The following is an 18,552-nucleotide window of genomic DNA, read 5'->3' as shown; positions in this document are numbered from 1 at the left end:
CAAATATCCACAAACATGATACAGATGATCCCTCCACCCACCCAACTTGTTTTTCAGAAATTGATCTTTTTCAATAATGCAAGTAGAAATCTTTGACATACAATATTTTTTTGTTTCCAAAATAATTTTATTTATGCGGGATACAGAGTATACTTACAGTCAGTTACTGTATGCTTTACATGGTTTTTCTTCCATGTTTAAGCTTTGCCTGTGGGATTGCCTCCCAGCCACCAAGAACAAAGAAAAGTGGACAGATCAGTAAATTAGAAAAAGGAAATTGTAATAGAATATTTTTTTGAATAAAAAAAACATTAAAAAGCAAGAGCACAGGTCAAAGAACAACCATTATCACCATTGTCATAATTGTTCCATTTAAAAGCAACAAAAAAAATTTGAAATTCACTGTTGTCATTTTAGTATTATGTTCCCTTACTGAGAGTTGCTCAACTTTTTCATGTTTTTTTTTGATTTTTTTCACTCTTGCATTTCTGTACAGATTTTGAAATCTCTTTTTGTTGATGCAATTTTTGTATTTTTTTGTGTGAATTGCATTTAAACATCTTAGTCTGTAGTTTTGTGTGTTGTCTCCAAATGCTTAATCTTCTCTAATCATCTCTTGTCTCTTCTCCCTCTGTGTGAATGGTATCCTTTAGGTTTGCCCCTTGTGCATGTGTATAGTTTGTCCTCTTTCCACGTCTCCATGCTGCAGAGGAGGTTTTGCAGTTAATGCCATGCCAGCTCTTTCTGAGGTTTCTCCCTTTTTCCCCCCGTTAAAGGGAAGTTTTTTTGAAGTTTTTTTCTTATTTGAATGGATAGTCTAAATTGTTTGTAATCTGAGACAAATTTGTGATTTTTAGCTATAATATCTTAAAATTGACTTGAATTGACTTTAAAGTTATAATTAAATCTTGTGGACATACAGTGCTTGCTGGTAATAAGTGTAGTGTATTTTATTTTATTTGTGATCAATAAATTTCATCCTAATGTAATTCCTCAGACTGTTTTTTACCTTCTTTTTTCTTTCCTTTCCATCTGACAAAATACACTCTCTGCTAACTTGAATGGGGACAAAATAATTGAATTGTGCAGCTTTTCTAGACTTTTAAATGTTTGGACCAAGTGGATCAAATTCTGATAGTGAAATGACTCATTTTGCAAAAAAAAAGTATCAACAGTAGCAACAGAGTAGTCTGCGGTGGAGCCTATGTAAGCAAGTGTCGACCATATTTTTGTAATTACTTTCATTGCCAGAAGGGGGAGACAAAAGTCCCGCAGTTGGGCTTTAACTGTACGAATACATATTTTTGAAGGCATATCAACTGTGTACAATCTGTAACAATTATTGCATTGATTGATCCAACTACACTTAGAAGAGCCCTTGCTTGTGGGTTGTCTCGTTGAACTGTGGAGTGTTTGAGGCCGTGCAGTGAGGGTTCATGTTCAGGCTAGTTGAAAGGCTTCTACAGTGCTTAAACATGCATGGTTGGTCCTACCTTTCTCCGTACTGCTGTTAACCCTTCTTCAAATAACTGCTAAGCTAAATACAAGTCCTACTCTATTTCTAGGAGTTGGCAGACCACTATACCAACATCTATGATTTATTCATGTCTACATAATTACAAACAGGAAAGGGATATAATTATCAATTATATTATATCATTAAGAAATCTTTCAGTCTCAATAACCAGGATGGAACATAGCATACAACAAACACACATTTTATCACCATTTGATTTTGATATGTAGCCCCAACACCAATATGCTGTGCATCAAGACCTAAATACAATAGCTCCCTTTAGCCTCAAATAGCCTATAAGTGGCAGGTTCTGAAGAATGATGGCAGATGACAGATATATTGGATAGTTGCTTGTAATTACTGTCAAATACTGTACATATACAGTAAGTCTCATACATTAAGTGGAAAAGTCTGTAGATATATTGGATAGTTGCTTGTAATTACATTCAAATAATGTTTATATAAAGTAATGATGATTAAAATTAGTTTTTTGTAAGCCATTTTCGCATGATCCTAATTGTTTGTACACTATAAAACCAATATTTACCAGGAATTTACTGTAATGAGCATTAAAGGAGGATAATTTGAATATAATTTTACATTATTTTTTTGTGTTTTACATCCAGACATCCGTGCTTTGATGGGGCAGTCTTAAGGATAAATTAGATACTTCTATGAATTTACAAAAGAATACTAATTATAAAGTATAAGTATAAAACAAGCCTTTATTTAAATTAGGTAATTTTAAGGTATTTCTTCAATGTTTTTAATTTTTTTGTGCAGATTTATACATTTGTTTAACATTCTAGCAATATTTTATAATTTTTTTTATTTTTATTTTACAACAGTTGGACTGTAAAAATGCAGATAATGTCTACAGTAAATATCTATTTTTATTTTTTTTTTAATTCTCAAAAAAGGCTTTTTTACTGTTATTTGACGGTAAGTGTTTGGTAATGTAATTTAACATTCAAGACTATTAAGTAATTGCATAATCCTGTTAAAAAACTATAATATTCCATTATATTAATTTACAGATTACAGCCTTTATTTTATGGTGAATATTTTTAATAAAAATAATTTACTGTGTCTTTATGGCATTTACACTTAATGTAGAGAAAACAAAAAAAAACCTGTAAAATAATACAGTAAATTTCTGTGAAATAACTTCTTTTACAGTGCAGAACATCTTCCTGCATGAATGATATACTGTACAGTACTATATGCTGTTATATATTCTATTATATATAGTATTATCCTGCTAGCATTTCTCTGTGTATCCACAGTGTCCTCACTTACAGGCACACAGGGGTAGAGGCTCATTTCATACCCAGCCTGGCACTCTTCCCTACTATGCACCTTCTCCCATGTCCTCTTAAGGTCCCTTATGGCAGAGGGAAGGAGAGATGACAGAAAGATGGAAGAAGGTGTAGCATTACAAAGGAGAATTTGATGCAGAGGCTGTTAAAGAAGTGAGGGATAAGAGAGTTTAATGAGTGGAAAGACATTTTTTGAAGGAGAAAAGTGAGATTATTGAGGGTGACAAAGTGTAATGATCACAACAGGACTTTCTCAAAGTGATGAGGGATAAAGATGAAGAGGTGTAAGGCTGGGAGAAAAGAGTGGAAGAAGAAAAGAGGGGAAAAGAGGAGGAGGAGGTGGTAGTGGTGAGAAAGAAGATCCAAAATAGTTTGAAAGGTCATAGTGAGGCTATTCTCTCCAAAGACAAATGGGGACACACACTCTTCAGAGGAAATGACCTGATACTTAAATAACACACACAGTCTTTCTTTTCTTTGTCAAAGCTCGAGTTTCCACCAGGCTTTGAGCATGTGATCATTTCTCTGTTCAAGGAAGTTTTAAAAAGTCTTTTATCTTAAAGTTTACATCTTATCTTTTCACTCCTGTTTTATTTGTCTGCTTTCTACTATCGCACTTTTCTTTCTGTAACAGTTTATTTTACCAGGGATGAACAACACACCAAGAGGAAATTCACCTCTGAAAGGGGACGGCAACAGAATAATATTTAATAAGTTATAAACTTAGATTAGATTGGCAGAGAGAGTTTAGCATGAAGATAAAAAGGGCAGTGAACTAGAGAGTTGACGAAAAACAGTTAAAGGATCACCAGTTGCCAGCTACAAAACCTCTTTTGTTCTCTTTAGGAGTATGCACAGGTCATGTGTTTGTGTTTGTGTGTGTGTGTGTGTGTGTGTGTGTGTGTGTGTGTGTGTGTGTGTGTGTGTGTGTGTGTGTGTGTGTGTGTGTGTGTTCATGTCAAGCCCCTCATACTCATCCAAGGTCAAAGTGGGGTCTCCTTAGTTAAAATCCTTATTCCTGTCTCCTAGAAGTTAGATTATACATATTATATATACAACTAATTTGCAACAGCAAATAAGTTTTCAAGGAAATGTAATGCTATGTGAATTATGTTTTTTATCAATTTAATGAGTTGGTTTGGTTTAATTGGTAATTAACATCTCTGGCAAGTGCAAAATGTGAATACTGAACATATTAGTGAAATGAAAAAGTATAATATCATTTGTATCACTTATTCAACTTTTTATAGTTATGTTGAGGAACTCATACTTACTGTAGGGTTATGGAAAGATTGTCTTGGTGTAGTACAAAAAAAAAATCATATTGATATTTAACTGAAAACACAATCTTTCCCCAAATTTAACCCAAGTACTTTTTTTGCCTAAAACTAACCTCACTTGGGACCCAGAATGGCAACCCTGGTCTTTCTTTTGACCAATATTTAGGTTTATGACCAGATACCTGCAAAATTAATGACATCAACCTCAGCTGTACTTTGTGTTAAGTGCTAATTAGCAAATATTAGCATGCTAACATGGTAAACTAAGATGAACATGATAAACACCTGCCTGTCAACTTTGACATTTTGAGAATGTGAATATGCTGATGTTTGCATTTACTAAATACAACAGCTAAACACCACTGTGTCTGATACAGCCTCACAGAGCCAGGGTTGCCAAGTTTTTACTTGAGCTTGGAGTGAGATTTATTCCTGGAGGGAGGAGGCATAAAATGATCTATGCTTCACACCATGGGCACTTGGTTATGATGTGAAATGGGGGGGCAAACTTGAAAAGATACATACTTGGCGGGGGGAGGGGGAGGGTTTAAATTGTAATTTAAAACTAATTTCCTGCATTTCTACACCACCTAACCTCTTGGATTAAGTCAAGCAACAGTCACCTGCACTAGACTGGATTAGTAAGAATAGAATAAGTATAATATAGAATAGAATATGAAAAGCAAGAATGCATCAAGAACAGTATAACTGGGTGGATCAGGACAGGAAATAATTATTAGAAGCTATTTTATATTTAAAATTATATTCATGAAAACATTATGTAGCCTAAAATGGTAGTAGGTTGCAGGCTACTAGGCCATCTTCAAGGTCAAACAAAGACAAACAATTTATGAAAAATGAAATAGCCTTACTAGACATCACAATATGATTTGGATAATTAAACCTGAGGGTTGCTATTCTCAATGTTCACCAGGCCATCTTCAAAGTCTAACAATTGCAACATAGTACAAACAATTTGGATAAATGAAATGGCCTCACAACTAACCTAAAAACCTATTATTGAGAATCACGGGAAAGTTTCAGGGCAACAGAGACAAAGTATCCCCGTAACCATAGTAACTCAATCTCCACTGACCACTGACTGAGATTACTCTGAGCAGCATGCATGGGAATAAATTACAATATAATAGATTTGTGTATATTTCTCATTTTCCCCCTGATGAATAACTCAATGTAGCACAGTGCTGCTGTTGCGCTGTGCTGCTCTGTCTTGTCTGTCCGTGCGCTGTCAGTGTCCTCTTTTCACACTGCGACATTATCAGCTATGAATATGTTTTTCACTGCATGAGAAAATGGATGCATAGCGTGAGAGCGTGTGAAAAGAGTCTCACCGTCAATACGTGACACAAGTATGGCCGTAAGCTCTTAGGCCCCAAATAGGCTCCACACAAATACAAGAACACAGGTATGACGGCATATCTCTGCCAAAAACCTGCAGGTGCAAATGAGATCCACTGGTGAATGTAGAGGAGTTGCATGTGGAGTCACAGCACTCGCAAAAATATCCCTAATTATAATTGGTTTAGCGGGTCCGCTATCTTGGACAGCTAGGTACGGCAACACCACTCGGACTACATAGACCAGTTCTACATGAAAAGTGCCCTGAGATAACTTCTGTTGTGATTTGGTGCTATTTAAATAAAACTGACTTGACTTGACTTGACTCAAATGTATGCAAACTCTTACACAGAGCAATGTACCTGTTTGTCTGAGCTCTATCTTTTGTTTCTTCCATTGTTAACATTAATTTGATCAAACACTGTTTGTGTTTGTTTGTTTTTCAACTTATATCCTGTGGTTGTTTTTATATTGTTTATTTTGGTAAAATGTCAGTGTAGGCAAAGATATTGAACACATTGAGATAAAACAGAAATATTATTTCAACAAGCACAGGCTTACCTCTTTGAACTTTTCAACTGTTTTCAGCATTTTAATTGTATCGTACGACATTTTTTACAGCGTATGAATTATTACATGAAATGTTTGCTTCATGTTCATGATACTGACAATGCCTTTATACCTATTGTAATGGCCTTTGCTCAACCATTCTCTGTGTGTGTCGCCTATGAACCTATTGATGATTCTCATCCAATTGTATTTATGTATACAATGATGACTGGGTCCACCCATTTACTGCCAAAAAGAAAAACCACTCCCAAGCAAGCAAGAGAAAGTTTTGCGGTTAAAGTCTGGTTAGATTTAGGCACTGTTATGACCAGTTTGAGGGCCACAACAAAAGAGGGAGATGCACGCCAAACTTAGCAATAATAAACTGAAATTTATTCAAGTAAGAAACAAAAATAAATGCAATGACGTGTGAAAATCAGTGTCAGTGATGTTTGAAAGTGTATGAATGTGATAACTAATGTGAGGCACGTGTTGTCAGTGTAAAACAAAACCAAAAGGGTAACACGAGAGCAAACAAGGCTTGGTGAGTTGGGAAGAGATCAGTGGGATGGAATCAGGGCAGACAGGCTTAAATAAGTTCTGGGACACTGGCCAGGTGTTCACAGGTTAGCGCTCAATGGCACCTCGGCTCCACCCATCCAAGGACCTGCAACACACAAACATACAGCACAGGACCAAAGGGAGAGAGACTGGAGCCGTCACAGCACAAAAACCACTTGGTTGGATTTAGGGAGAGATCATGGTTTGGGTTAAAATGATCACTTTGTTAAGTTTAGAGAAACATGTGTTGTGGGTTAAAGTTACTACTCCCTAAAGTTAGGTGACCTTTGTCGTCATGACAATATTAACCACGGGGTTAAGGTTAAGGGATGATCGTAGTTATGCTTTTTAAAAACTGTCCTGACTGGTTGGAAACGGAAAATGAACAACAGTCTCCTGTTTCCTAATGCCTCCATCCACCTCACCTCCTCAAAATAAGGAAATTTGTCAGCATACAGTATATAAACATCATCTCAACTGCACCACTGCTCTGGGTTATAATTACTACAGCTGCTAGATGGCATCTGTTACTCAAACGTCATATTTGGGCGACTGACATTACAACCTATTGTGTCATTTTTCTTGGCAGGACAGTCTATGCGTGGAGCATATTTTAGGCTTTAGTCTTGTTTTAGCCTACAAGTCAATTTCAAGTTATACACTAGAACGTGAAATGTGTACAGATACAGATTTTCTACAGGATACCTATGATGTAAAATTGATGTTTAAATGATGTGTGTCCCCGTCCAGTAACAGTTGAAAGGAAAATGTCAATTTGATTTGCTTTACAGAAAACATATACTTCTGTTGCCTCTAGAAGGTTAAAGGGTCGAACTCTCAGAAACACTATTGATTGGATGGAGCATTAACATTCATGCTGATGTCTTTAAAATGCAGTGTCTGTCAGTAAAGTATATGCCACAAGGCCAGACTGAAACACGGGCTCACGGGCTTAGAATTACAATGGATGAAGGGACATTATCTATTGTAATGATCATCATCTTCTATACTCCATTTTTGAGGGCTGGTTCAATATGAAAGGGTGTTCTAACCATCCGTCCTTTCCCTCTTTCTCCCTTTTTCTTGCTTTTTTTTTTTTTATCACCGCACCTTTAGGTGTGATTTAAGGAAAATGACCCTGAGCCATAATGAAGGGAAAGGAGGAGGAATGAACAGGTTATCAGAAATGTGGAGAGCTTTGAAAGGTCAGTGTGTGTGTGTGTGTGAGTGTCAGTGGCAATGCCTGAGTTTAGGTGGCGATCACACTTGAATGCCAAATAAAAGAGACTTTTCTCTTCTCTTTTCTCTTTCTCATCCTTTCAGTCTCTATACTGTACAATACCGCCACAATCCTTCTTTTACACGCTATTTCTCCCTCTCTCTCTCACAATTTCTTTTCCCTTCTCCCTCTTTTGGCCCCTGTGACCTGTTCAAACCATGGCCTGTTGAAAATTCAATTTAAGAGTGCTGTGATGTATCCCTCCAACCCTAACACCCCACCCCCACCCCCACACCCCCATTACAGGCTAAAATGTTCACTGACCAAACTCCAACTGCACACATACACATGCACACATACACACAAAACAGGGACAGCAAAAAGAAGAAAAGACATGAGAGGAGGAAATTTTGGAAAAAAAGAAAGGACCACGAAGAAGAAGGATATGATTTTGTCTGGTTTCAGGAGCACCACAGTCTCAGGCCAATCATATATTATTCATTTTCACAAGGCACACAGTAATATCTCACACTGTGGAAGCCTGGCTTCTATTTCACCAAAGTGAACAGAAGAATGGAATTTTATATGAGGAGACTATGAAAATATTGTTCCTAATAAATAGATCTGTTGGTGTTTTCCAAGCACGCTGTGGTTTTGTAGAACAGTATATGAAGTTAAATATATATTACATTATATACTTTTTCTCACAGTCAGGGCTGAATATTATCATTTTTTAATTGTCTCTTACTATCTGTTATCTTTTCTTTTGGTTACTGACTCTTGTTCTCACTCTCTCTCTGTCTCTTTTTTCTACAATTTCTATATATTTTTTCTTCTCTTTCCATTTCTATATCAATTTCCCTCCATCCTCCTTCTGTGTGAGTCAGACTTTCTCATACAGAGGGGGGGATATAGAAGAAAACCAACATAATCCCAACTCTGCAAGGGCAGACTTGAGATTGATTTACACTTTTAATCATGTCCTCATACATACATACACACAAACACACAACCTTATAGCTTGTTCTGTGGCTGCTTTTATTGAAAACATCTGTTTAAGATGGAAGAAGGGAGAGAGAAGCAAAGATAACAGGAAGAGACAGACCGGCATAAAAGCTGATAACCATGTATAATATAAAATAAAACTAAAATTACTTTTTTTTTCCTCATAGAAATACTGTACTGTAAAGGAAATGTCTCTGAAACCAATGGTAAAGACTAAGAGGTAGGGACTGACAGCAAACTCTAGGGGGAGCACTTACCACAAAGCACAGAATCCCACTGAAAGGTTGTTTAGATGTCAATCTAAACCTTTAGAGGTTCTACAGTTTTATTGTAGTAATAATTCCTAAATTGATGGGGGGAGGTAGGAGATGTGACTTACAATAGGTCAAGAAACAGGTTTGATTTCAATGTTGCATGTGCCTCTCTCCTACGTCATCTATTGCTGCAATTTTAAAATCAAGAACAAACCACTCCTTTCCTTCCTTTTTGATTGAAGATCCATCTTTGTTATGGAAGTATTTTTACCCCTGGTTTTAGATAGACAGACCTACACTGACATGCACATGCACGCACTTTACAGCAGGCTTTGTTTCAAATTTTTTTGGAAGTGAACAAGTAACCTTAATAAAATTAACGCTGCTGCAGTAATGGTGTTGATGTGTGTGTTTATAAAGAAAAAATGTGTGTGTATTATTTTAAAAAAAAGCTGGGAAAACACATACATTTTGTGAGGTTCTGGCTTGCAGGCAGAAGTTGGACATGTTGTGCCTGCATGTTTGGCTGTCCTGTTTGATTTATATCACTTGTTTGTGTTCTTTATTACATTTTTCAAATATATTGTTGACTGTGATTTTGTTTTAAAGATATACAATATGTACAACGTCATGTCCTATTTGTGGTAATGACATACTTCTCACATAAAAAATGTAGGGTGTATTTGAAACCTTTTATGCTAAATGTGTTAAGTAGAAAAGTAAAATGTGTAAAGTAATATTGATTTTCCACAGTAATAGGTTTACTTATTTTTCTGAATTACAGCTCAATATATAAAAAAAAGCTCAATCTGTAATTAGTTTGGTACAGCGCATGCCTGACTTACTTGAATTCACAATTAAGCCACCAGCAGCACTGTGTGACAATGTAGCAAAACACAGAAGATGTATACAGCACAATCTCCTGCCGTTCCCTGTTCATATCAGGTGTTTGTAACAAAGAACAGCTTCTTAGTCATCCATGAGATCAATCATTATAACCTGTGACTGAAAGGACTGAAAATAGTAGTCAACCACTTATTGTATAACTAACTCATTTGACATGCACAACAACAACAACAAGACAATGTGAGAGGTATTTATCAAAGACACTGGCGTTCCACAGGGACCTACTTTAGGCCCTCTGCTTTTAGTGCCATGCTTTTAGTCAACATTAGCATTAATTTTGAGTCTTGTTTCTGGCCACCTGATGAATGTAAGTCCAAAGGTCACTCTCTTTAACTGTTACCCAGCTACTCACTATCTTTGTCTGGGGCAAGTAGCATACACTGGGCATATCTGAGCAGAAAAACAACAAAAAACAACTTCCTGCTGCAGCTGGAAATGATCATACGGTGAGAGTGAACCAAAACAGAAATATTTGCAGGCCATAAAACCAAAACACTGAGCTGAAAGATATTAAAACGCAGAGCTGAGGAACATTCAGGTGATAAGTTACTGCAAGCAACTCCTTTCACCCTACACATACACATTTGATCTATTGTTAATATAAAAATAGAAATATATTTTTTTATTTATGGGAACAAAGACATAATATATACAGTGGTAAGAAAGTAGGCAAACAAATGCCAATAAAATATGATATTACAATGCATGCTGAGATGAGGCAAAGTTACCTTTATGCTCAACTTTGCTTTTTAGGAAAAATGTTACATGCCTGTACTGGTGCATTCAGGAGAAGCACATTGTTGAACACATCTCTTATCAAGGAAGCATGACTTGCTTTTTATTGTATTGATCTTCAGCAATGCACATACTGTAAACTAGAAAGGGAGCCATCCATTTGCATACAGGAGGCACACAATGACTGCTGCCATTACTAAGGCAGCTTAAGAGTTTGCAGACCTACAGTAGGTGGATAGCTTGAAGTGCGCATACATATTATTCTTCAGCTTTAGAGCATCAACACATTGCATTCTGTGTAAAATTCTTTGAACTGCTTGGGGATTAATCCAGAGCAAGAGTCTGTGTCAATCTCCACTATTATTCGCAATGATAATGTTAGGATGAATAAAGCAGGCCAAGACATTTCCAATGAGATGGCGTGTTTAACATAACAAAAGGATGTTTTTCACTGCATCTTATTCTGTTTTCTGAAAAACCTTGATTTCATTCAGGAAGTCAGTCAGTCAGTCTGCTATCATCTCTTTGTTTCATTGCCTTGTTCTTTAAGCCCCTCTAAGCCACCATCTTTTTCTTACCCTTCACAGCATACTTTCTGTCTTTCCTCCTTCCTTTCTTTCTGCCTCTCTTTCTTTGTTATACTGTATTGCCTCTTCATCTTCTGTTTTCTCATCATACTGGTTTTCTCGCTCTTCTCTGAGGATTTGCCCCAGACGGAAAATGCTTGTATGTTCAATTATTTATTTATTTGTTTCTCATTTGCATGAGGGCAGAGGGTGTGATAGTGTGTTGGTATGTGTGTGTGTGTGTGTGCTGGATAAGAGAGGTCAAAGTATAAGCATGATGTAGTTATGGGTTTGCAATTAATGAATTTACATACAGTAATGGGGAATGTTTGGCAGGCAGAATGCCGCTCCCAGATGGGAACAAGTCTGACCTCTGACAAATGGACTGATCACAGAAGCAGAGAGAGAAGGAAAGAAGGAGACTGACCTTAGCGAAAACAGAACGATCTCCCACTTAATTTCACAGACACTCATTTACAGACGTTTTCATAAGAGAGGGAACGAAAGGAAAGATATTAAATTGCTTCATGCATTGATAATATCCTATATTTTGTATTAGAAAGAGACAGGAGGGAGCCAAAGAAAGGGAGAGGGAGATCGACAGACTTAGCAATCTCTGGGCGATCTCCTTAATTTCACAGACGCTCATTTACAGGCATTTTCATAGGAGAGAGAGAGAGATTAAATTGCTTCATGCATTGAAAATGTCATATTTTTTGTAAAAGAGAGTGGAAGGAGATAGAGGGCATGAACCCACTGGTCTTTTGGTCTGCAATTCCTCTGAATCCAATTCAGCATTAGACTGCTTCCCATTCCATCGCTCTATTCAACGGCTCACATCAAATTCTTATTGCACCGAGAAGGTGCATATAACCAACTGTATTGATTTAAAGGATAAAGCCGGTGATATTCGAAAATTTTCTTAGCATCAACAAATCCCATGAAAAGGCCAAAACCAATAATAAATTGATCCTACTGACAAGTATTGCCTGTGTATCCAAAGCCCAGTACAGCTTATTCCTCTGTGTTATAGATTTCCATTGTTGTCCAAAAACACTTCAGTTTCTCCATTACAATGAAAATGGGCACTGTAGTTTATTTTGAGTCAGTCCCATATGCACCATCCTGCTTCTGCATCCTGCATCTTTCCAAGAGATATCGCTTAAATAGAACATCTTTATCATTGTTATTTTTTTTGACAGCAAAGCAAAGAGAATCCAGGCTAAATACCCACATCATTGGCTTCAATTTCAGCAAATGCTGTGTTGCTGTGTTTGTGTTTAAACCATTGTCTGAATCAACATCAGGAGCAGCGGGGTCTCTCTGTTCTGGCTGTGGAGCCTTGCTGTTGTCAGGAGGGGGTGAGGGAGTGCTTGTACTTGGGCCAGTGCATGAGAGCTCCGACGGATTCTCCGGCTTAGCAGAACCAACAGAGTGGGAGGTGGTAGTAGCTGGGTCGGGGGCAGTGGTTTGCACGCTAAAAAATTATAGATAATGAAATGCTAGTCTAACACACCAAAGCATTTAGCAGCAATTAGCATGAGACACGCACATAAACAAACAGACACTAGAGCTGTGCTGCACTTCCACATAGGTGTAGCCCCTCACTGATGGACCTGTATAGGTGAGGCAGCAAGAGTAGAAAAACTGAAACGATTAAGAAATGTGTCAATAGAGTTTGTCTGGCACAAATAGATTGGCCTACTCTCCTATAGAAAAACTGCTTGACAGACAGTCACAGGAGCTAGTCACTTGTTCCACCTGATTGGTGCAGCCCACCTTAGCAAACCTCCTTAATCCGCATCCGATCCTGATCCACTTTTCTCCTTAATTGTACATTTCATGGTGTAAATTACATAAAAATTAAGTAAAGATCATTATCCAACTTCTATATTCCCAGTTGAGTCTCAGTCTTGCCTTGATGTATTGCAACTTTGTGCCATGACATCAGAGGTGAATGGAGAGATCACAGCACAGTCACATGATAAAATACACACACACACACACACACACACACACACACACACACAAACACACCTCCCAGTCTCACAGCTAATAGGTTTCAGGAGCTGTCGGAATAATTCTCTGCTTGTTATACACACATAATTAGTTTTCAAAGTAGCTTTCCATGAATATAGTATCAATTACTTCCTCTCTCTTCGCTATCCTCCTTGGAGACAGGTGGATTTAGTGGGCTCACATTTTCTGATGTGACAGTGTGTTAATTGAGCTATTAGCCAGAGGTGTGCATCTGTGTGAAAGAGAGACAGAGATGAAAACTCAAGGGGTGTTCAGGTTCAGTTCAGGGTTGGTGTGTGTGTGTGTGTGTGTGTGTGTGTGTGTGTGTACACCTTCACAGGTGTTTTGTTATATTTCCTGTCTGTCTTTCCTAATTAGCCCCAATACCTGCCTGATATTTGAGAAAAAACAGGAACTCTCTTTTTTTAAATAGTCTAATTCTGTGTCTAACAGAATATAACGTAAATATTTCTGTTTGCCTAATTTGACACAGACATTCACTGACTGGTCTGCATGTTGAAAGTTGAAAACATTTCCTGTTGAGGTTTTCATAAAACGCCTTCAAGTCAACGTTTATCTCAACATCTCATCTTTCAACGTTTAACTCAAGCAGCTGTCGTGATATCTTCAAATTTTTTGTATGACATTCCCTCCAAAATTGTCCTCTGACTTTTCAAAAGGTACAATGGGATCCAAGTAGGACTCATTTCAGAAAAAAATGGGAAACAATCATTCTTTTTCAAAGGTTATTTTCAAAGCCAAATGTGTAGCACAATAACAAAACTGTTCCCTAAATTATTTTTTAAAAATCAGCCATTAAAAATGGAAAAAGTACAAAAAGTGCTATTGACTAAATAAATGAAACATGGATTATCTGGTTAGAAGTTACAGTAAAAGTGTCATTAGTTGGATCATTCACAAATTTATCAAAGATTAGTGTTTAGTCACACAGGAAAATCTAAAACCCATAGTCCTAAATCACTTCTTAATCATCTTTAATCACTCATTCAATTTATTGTCCCATATTGTTGGTAGCCTCCATATCAACCCTTAAAGAAAGGCCATATAAAATTTAAAAGAAAATCCTTTTAGAATAAAAAATAGGCATTGCCACGTGGAAAATAACCACATTAGGCAAACACATTTACTCCAGTGCAGAGTTACACAGCATTCTCCAATTTCCAACATATTTATCTACCCCTCCATCTGTATTCATAATAAGTCCAGAATTCCCAGTTGTGCTATAAATGTTTTCTTTTTTTGGCTCTGGATAGTAGCAAGGCTAGAGCATGCGTGACACATTGAAGATCTCTGCAGGGACAAGGGATGATCAACGGGGCTACTATTACTAGTGTGTGTGTGTGTGTGTGTGTGTGTGTCAGAGCGTGTGGTGGACGGGTGCATTGACAGCCAGCTATTCTTTATACTGTGCAGTGGGATATGGGGTGAGACTGTGTGTGTGTACGTGTGTATGGGCCACTGGGGGTTTATGGGTGTGGACTGAGTGTGGCTGATCGAAATCTCCCTGCTGACAAGTCCTAGTATCGATCTGTCTGTATATGTGGCCGACATGCCCCACCCCACACACACACACACACACACACACACACACACACACACACACACACACACACACACACACACACACACACAAGAGTGGTCTGCAGGGTGTAGGAAAAATCTTTCAGTAACATATAACATGTCGAGCACCGGGGGATGGCAATCTATCTTGGCTGGATTTGTTTTATTAATATAATTTATTGATGAGATTTGGAGATTTAGAATGCAATACAGAGCAGGAAAAAGTAATGTGAGCACACAAAAAACAAAATGAAGGCAACCAATAACTACCACACAAACAAAAGCATTAAGATGAAGTGGGCATAGTTGGAGATACTCAGTGATATGCATTCTTTATCAGACAAAAATGCCATTTACGTTATTAGTTTCTGTTTTTGTCAACCATTATTCAATACATCCCAAAAACAAAAATAAGAAAAGGAATCTTAAAATTCCCTCCATACAAAATTATTGTGTTTATCACCCAAGAGTCTCTGCACACCACTGTGATTCTTCCACAAATCTTCTCTCTTTCAGTCTCACTTTTAGTTTCACCAAGCTGTAGGCATACGTTACCTAGTGGAAAATCCAATGACTACACCCTTCTCCTGTGCTATTGAAGTTATTGGGGAATTCTTCCTCATTTATATAAATATACATATTCTAGCAACCTGGTGAATGTAATGAGTCTCCTTTAAACTGTAATTGGTCTCTGGCAACTCCTGAGGATGATCCACTAAATGCTTCACCATGTTCTCCAGCTAGTTGCTAACTTTGTCTGTGTAACATTCGGTGCTGGGCAGATAGCATATCAAAGCTTTGCCAAGGCTTTCTGGCTCAAAAAAGTTGCCCCGTCGCATCTGGTAATAATGCAGATGAGACCAGTGAGACTGAATCAAAACAGTAAAGCTGAGGGTCATAAAATCAAAACAATGAGCTGAAAGATGCTAAAATGCTCAGTGGAGCTGAGGGGAACTGCAGAGTCAGGTGGTAATTATATGTAGGTATGGTATGTAAGAATTTGATTCAACAAAGGGCAGTTTTTATTATCAGTTTATTGCCACAATGTATAAAAAAAGATCACATTATACTGTTATGTTATGTATAATATATACGGAGAACACTGAGAAATAGATTTTGAAAGAAGTATGTCAGGAGCCTCTGTGATTTCACAGGAGGTCAGACAGCCTGTCTCCTCAGCAATGAAATTAAGTTTGGTCTTGAACAATTTCAGCTTGAAGTGGCCTTATTCCACTGTTGCTGGTGACTTCGACAGAGAGGTGAGAGCTGTGCAGATAGCATGGCCGAAAATGGTAATAATCATCATCATCATAATTATAATTGCTTCCGCCACTTTCTGGTGTCTTTTTGTACTTATTATCCTTATCCTAGCTTATCAAGCATGCATTATACTGCAGTATGTACAATTTTGGACATTTATATATATTTTTTAAGATGCTATAATTATGTAAACATGCTATTTTACCACCTATTATGTCTTCTACAGCCAAATGTCTGTCTTTTCCTTTATTTTATGCTCTTCTTGTCAGGTCAAAGATAGCTGCTAACCATTCAAACAGACACCTATTAAGGTGAAAATGATTCTACATCACCCCCAAAGAAAGGAATATATCACATATATATCAGCATTAAGCCAAATGGTTGCCCTGGAATTATAGTCTGAGCATTTGTGGGTGTCATTGTGTATGTGGCCCCCTGTTGTCTAGTGCCAGATGTGCCTCTCTCTCCGTCTCATCTCTGAGAGCCTTGTGGAAATACATTTGATCTGTTTGGGGCTATTTTGACACATTATGGATGATGCATATGGAAAATGTAGGTACATGGTCTTCACTGGTAATATGCGATGTTAGTTCAGTAGTAGGGGGTGGTGGAGAGAATGAAAGAGGGACAAAAGATTACGTGTTACTGCATGTGATTACTGTAAGCACTTTCATACTGTACATTTACCCTGTATGTGTGTGTGTTTCCATCCTGCATGTGTTACACCAGCATGCTCTCACAATGCTCTCTTCTCTCCCACTGTGCCCTTTCATTTTCCTTTTTTCTTTTTAAAGGCAGAACATGTTCTTCCACACATATTGATTTGTTTGCCGAGGTCTGGATGCACCTGGCCCAACAGCAGGGGAGCATTCACATCTTAGCATGTTCGCTGTGGTTCATAACAGTTTGTAATGGAAGAGGCACGACACAGGACACTGCTGAGATTAGGATTTTACCATATGGGGCGAGGAGAGGGAATGAGCAACCATATGGATCAGCTGGGCAAGGTTTGAATGCACATGTGTGTATCTGTGTGAGTGAAAAATAAAACCAAACAGTGGGAGCATTTTTTGGCTGCCGGGTGGGAGATTGAGTTTAGGGGTTAGTTAAGTCGGATCAAGTCAAGTCAAGTCAGGTCAAGTCAAGGATCAATATCGAATGTCCACTAAAAATACAGTGCAATTTAATGTACAAATATAGTGTGTGTGTATGTGTGTGTGTGTGTGTGTGTCATGGAGCTATTGTGAGGTACTGAAGACAAGACCTCTAAGACATTGGACATCATTGTCTTTATTTTCCTGTCATCTTGGGATCATCGTTATTTTTTAAATGTGCTATTTGCATTACTGTCTCTCTGTGCTGCTAAGATTGGTCAGTTTTGCTTTTTTCTAGATGTATCCACTCATGTCTGAATATAGCCTCAGTTTTAGGCAGTGTTGAGGACATTTGAAAAAATAATCAATTCATACTGTCTGTATGGTATAAATAACTAAAAGTGTTTGTTTTTGCCACAGGCTCAGATTGTTATTATAAGTGTCAAGTCTCGCTCAAGGAGAAGTCTCATTCTGAAATCTCGCGAGAGTTGAGTTGTTGTCATGGCTAAATATTCAGTCATGATGTTGAAAATCTTTTAGATAACACTAGGCTACACTTTCTGTACTCCAATCCAACAAACTTCTCCCGGTACTCCTCTCTCCAACTCTGTCATGGCTGAATATTTAGCTGTCATCAACAACAACTCTCATAAGATTTCAGAAAAAGACTTCTCCTTGAGCAAGACTTGGTTAGAAAGAATAACAATTGAAAAGTAAAGAAAAATGTTTTATTTTTCTGTATGGTCCTTTCCATAATGTTGTCAGACACTTATAATAACAATCTGAGCCTTTCAGTGGCAAAAACAAGCACTTTTAGTGGATGTACATTGATGGGGTGCAATTGCCCCAAAGGATTACATTGCAGTCTGTTTTCTGGCTGCCTGCTGTAGTGCTCTCTTGCTCAATACTGGACCAATTTCAAAAGTTGTTGTCCCCGTTAGTCACTTACACACAAAAAGATGGGAAAATAGGGTCCAGGTTGAAAAATCCCGTAGTTTCCCTTTAAGTTAAAATAGATGTTGACACATCATGTCACATAGAATAAATGTAATTGGATTCCAACATGTCATAAAGAAAGGAAAAATACAAGGGTTTTCCTCTCACTCTGCAACATTTCAGTTAATTTAAACATTTCAAAATTCATATCATAAATGATTATTCAAGTGTACTTGTAACTTTGAAACTTTCACCAAAGAAAGAAGAAAAAAAATGCATGCATGCAGAATGTGCCTTCTCTCCTGGGGTTCATTAGTAGCAATGGAATTCAGTGACCCAGAAACTAAACCTAGCCCAAATCAATTAGTAGACATACACATGCATACATTTGAG

The sequence above is a fragment of the Thunnus maccoyii genome, chromosome 11 (assembly GCF_910596095.1).
Source record: "Thunnus maccoyii chromosome 11, fThuMac1.1, whole genome shotgun sequence".
NCBI lineage: Eukaryota > Metazoa > Chordata > Actinopteri > Scombriformes > Scombridae > Thunnus > Thunnus maccoyii.
Note: the sequence above shows the minus strand (reverse complement) of the source record.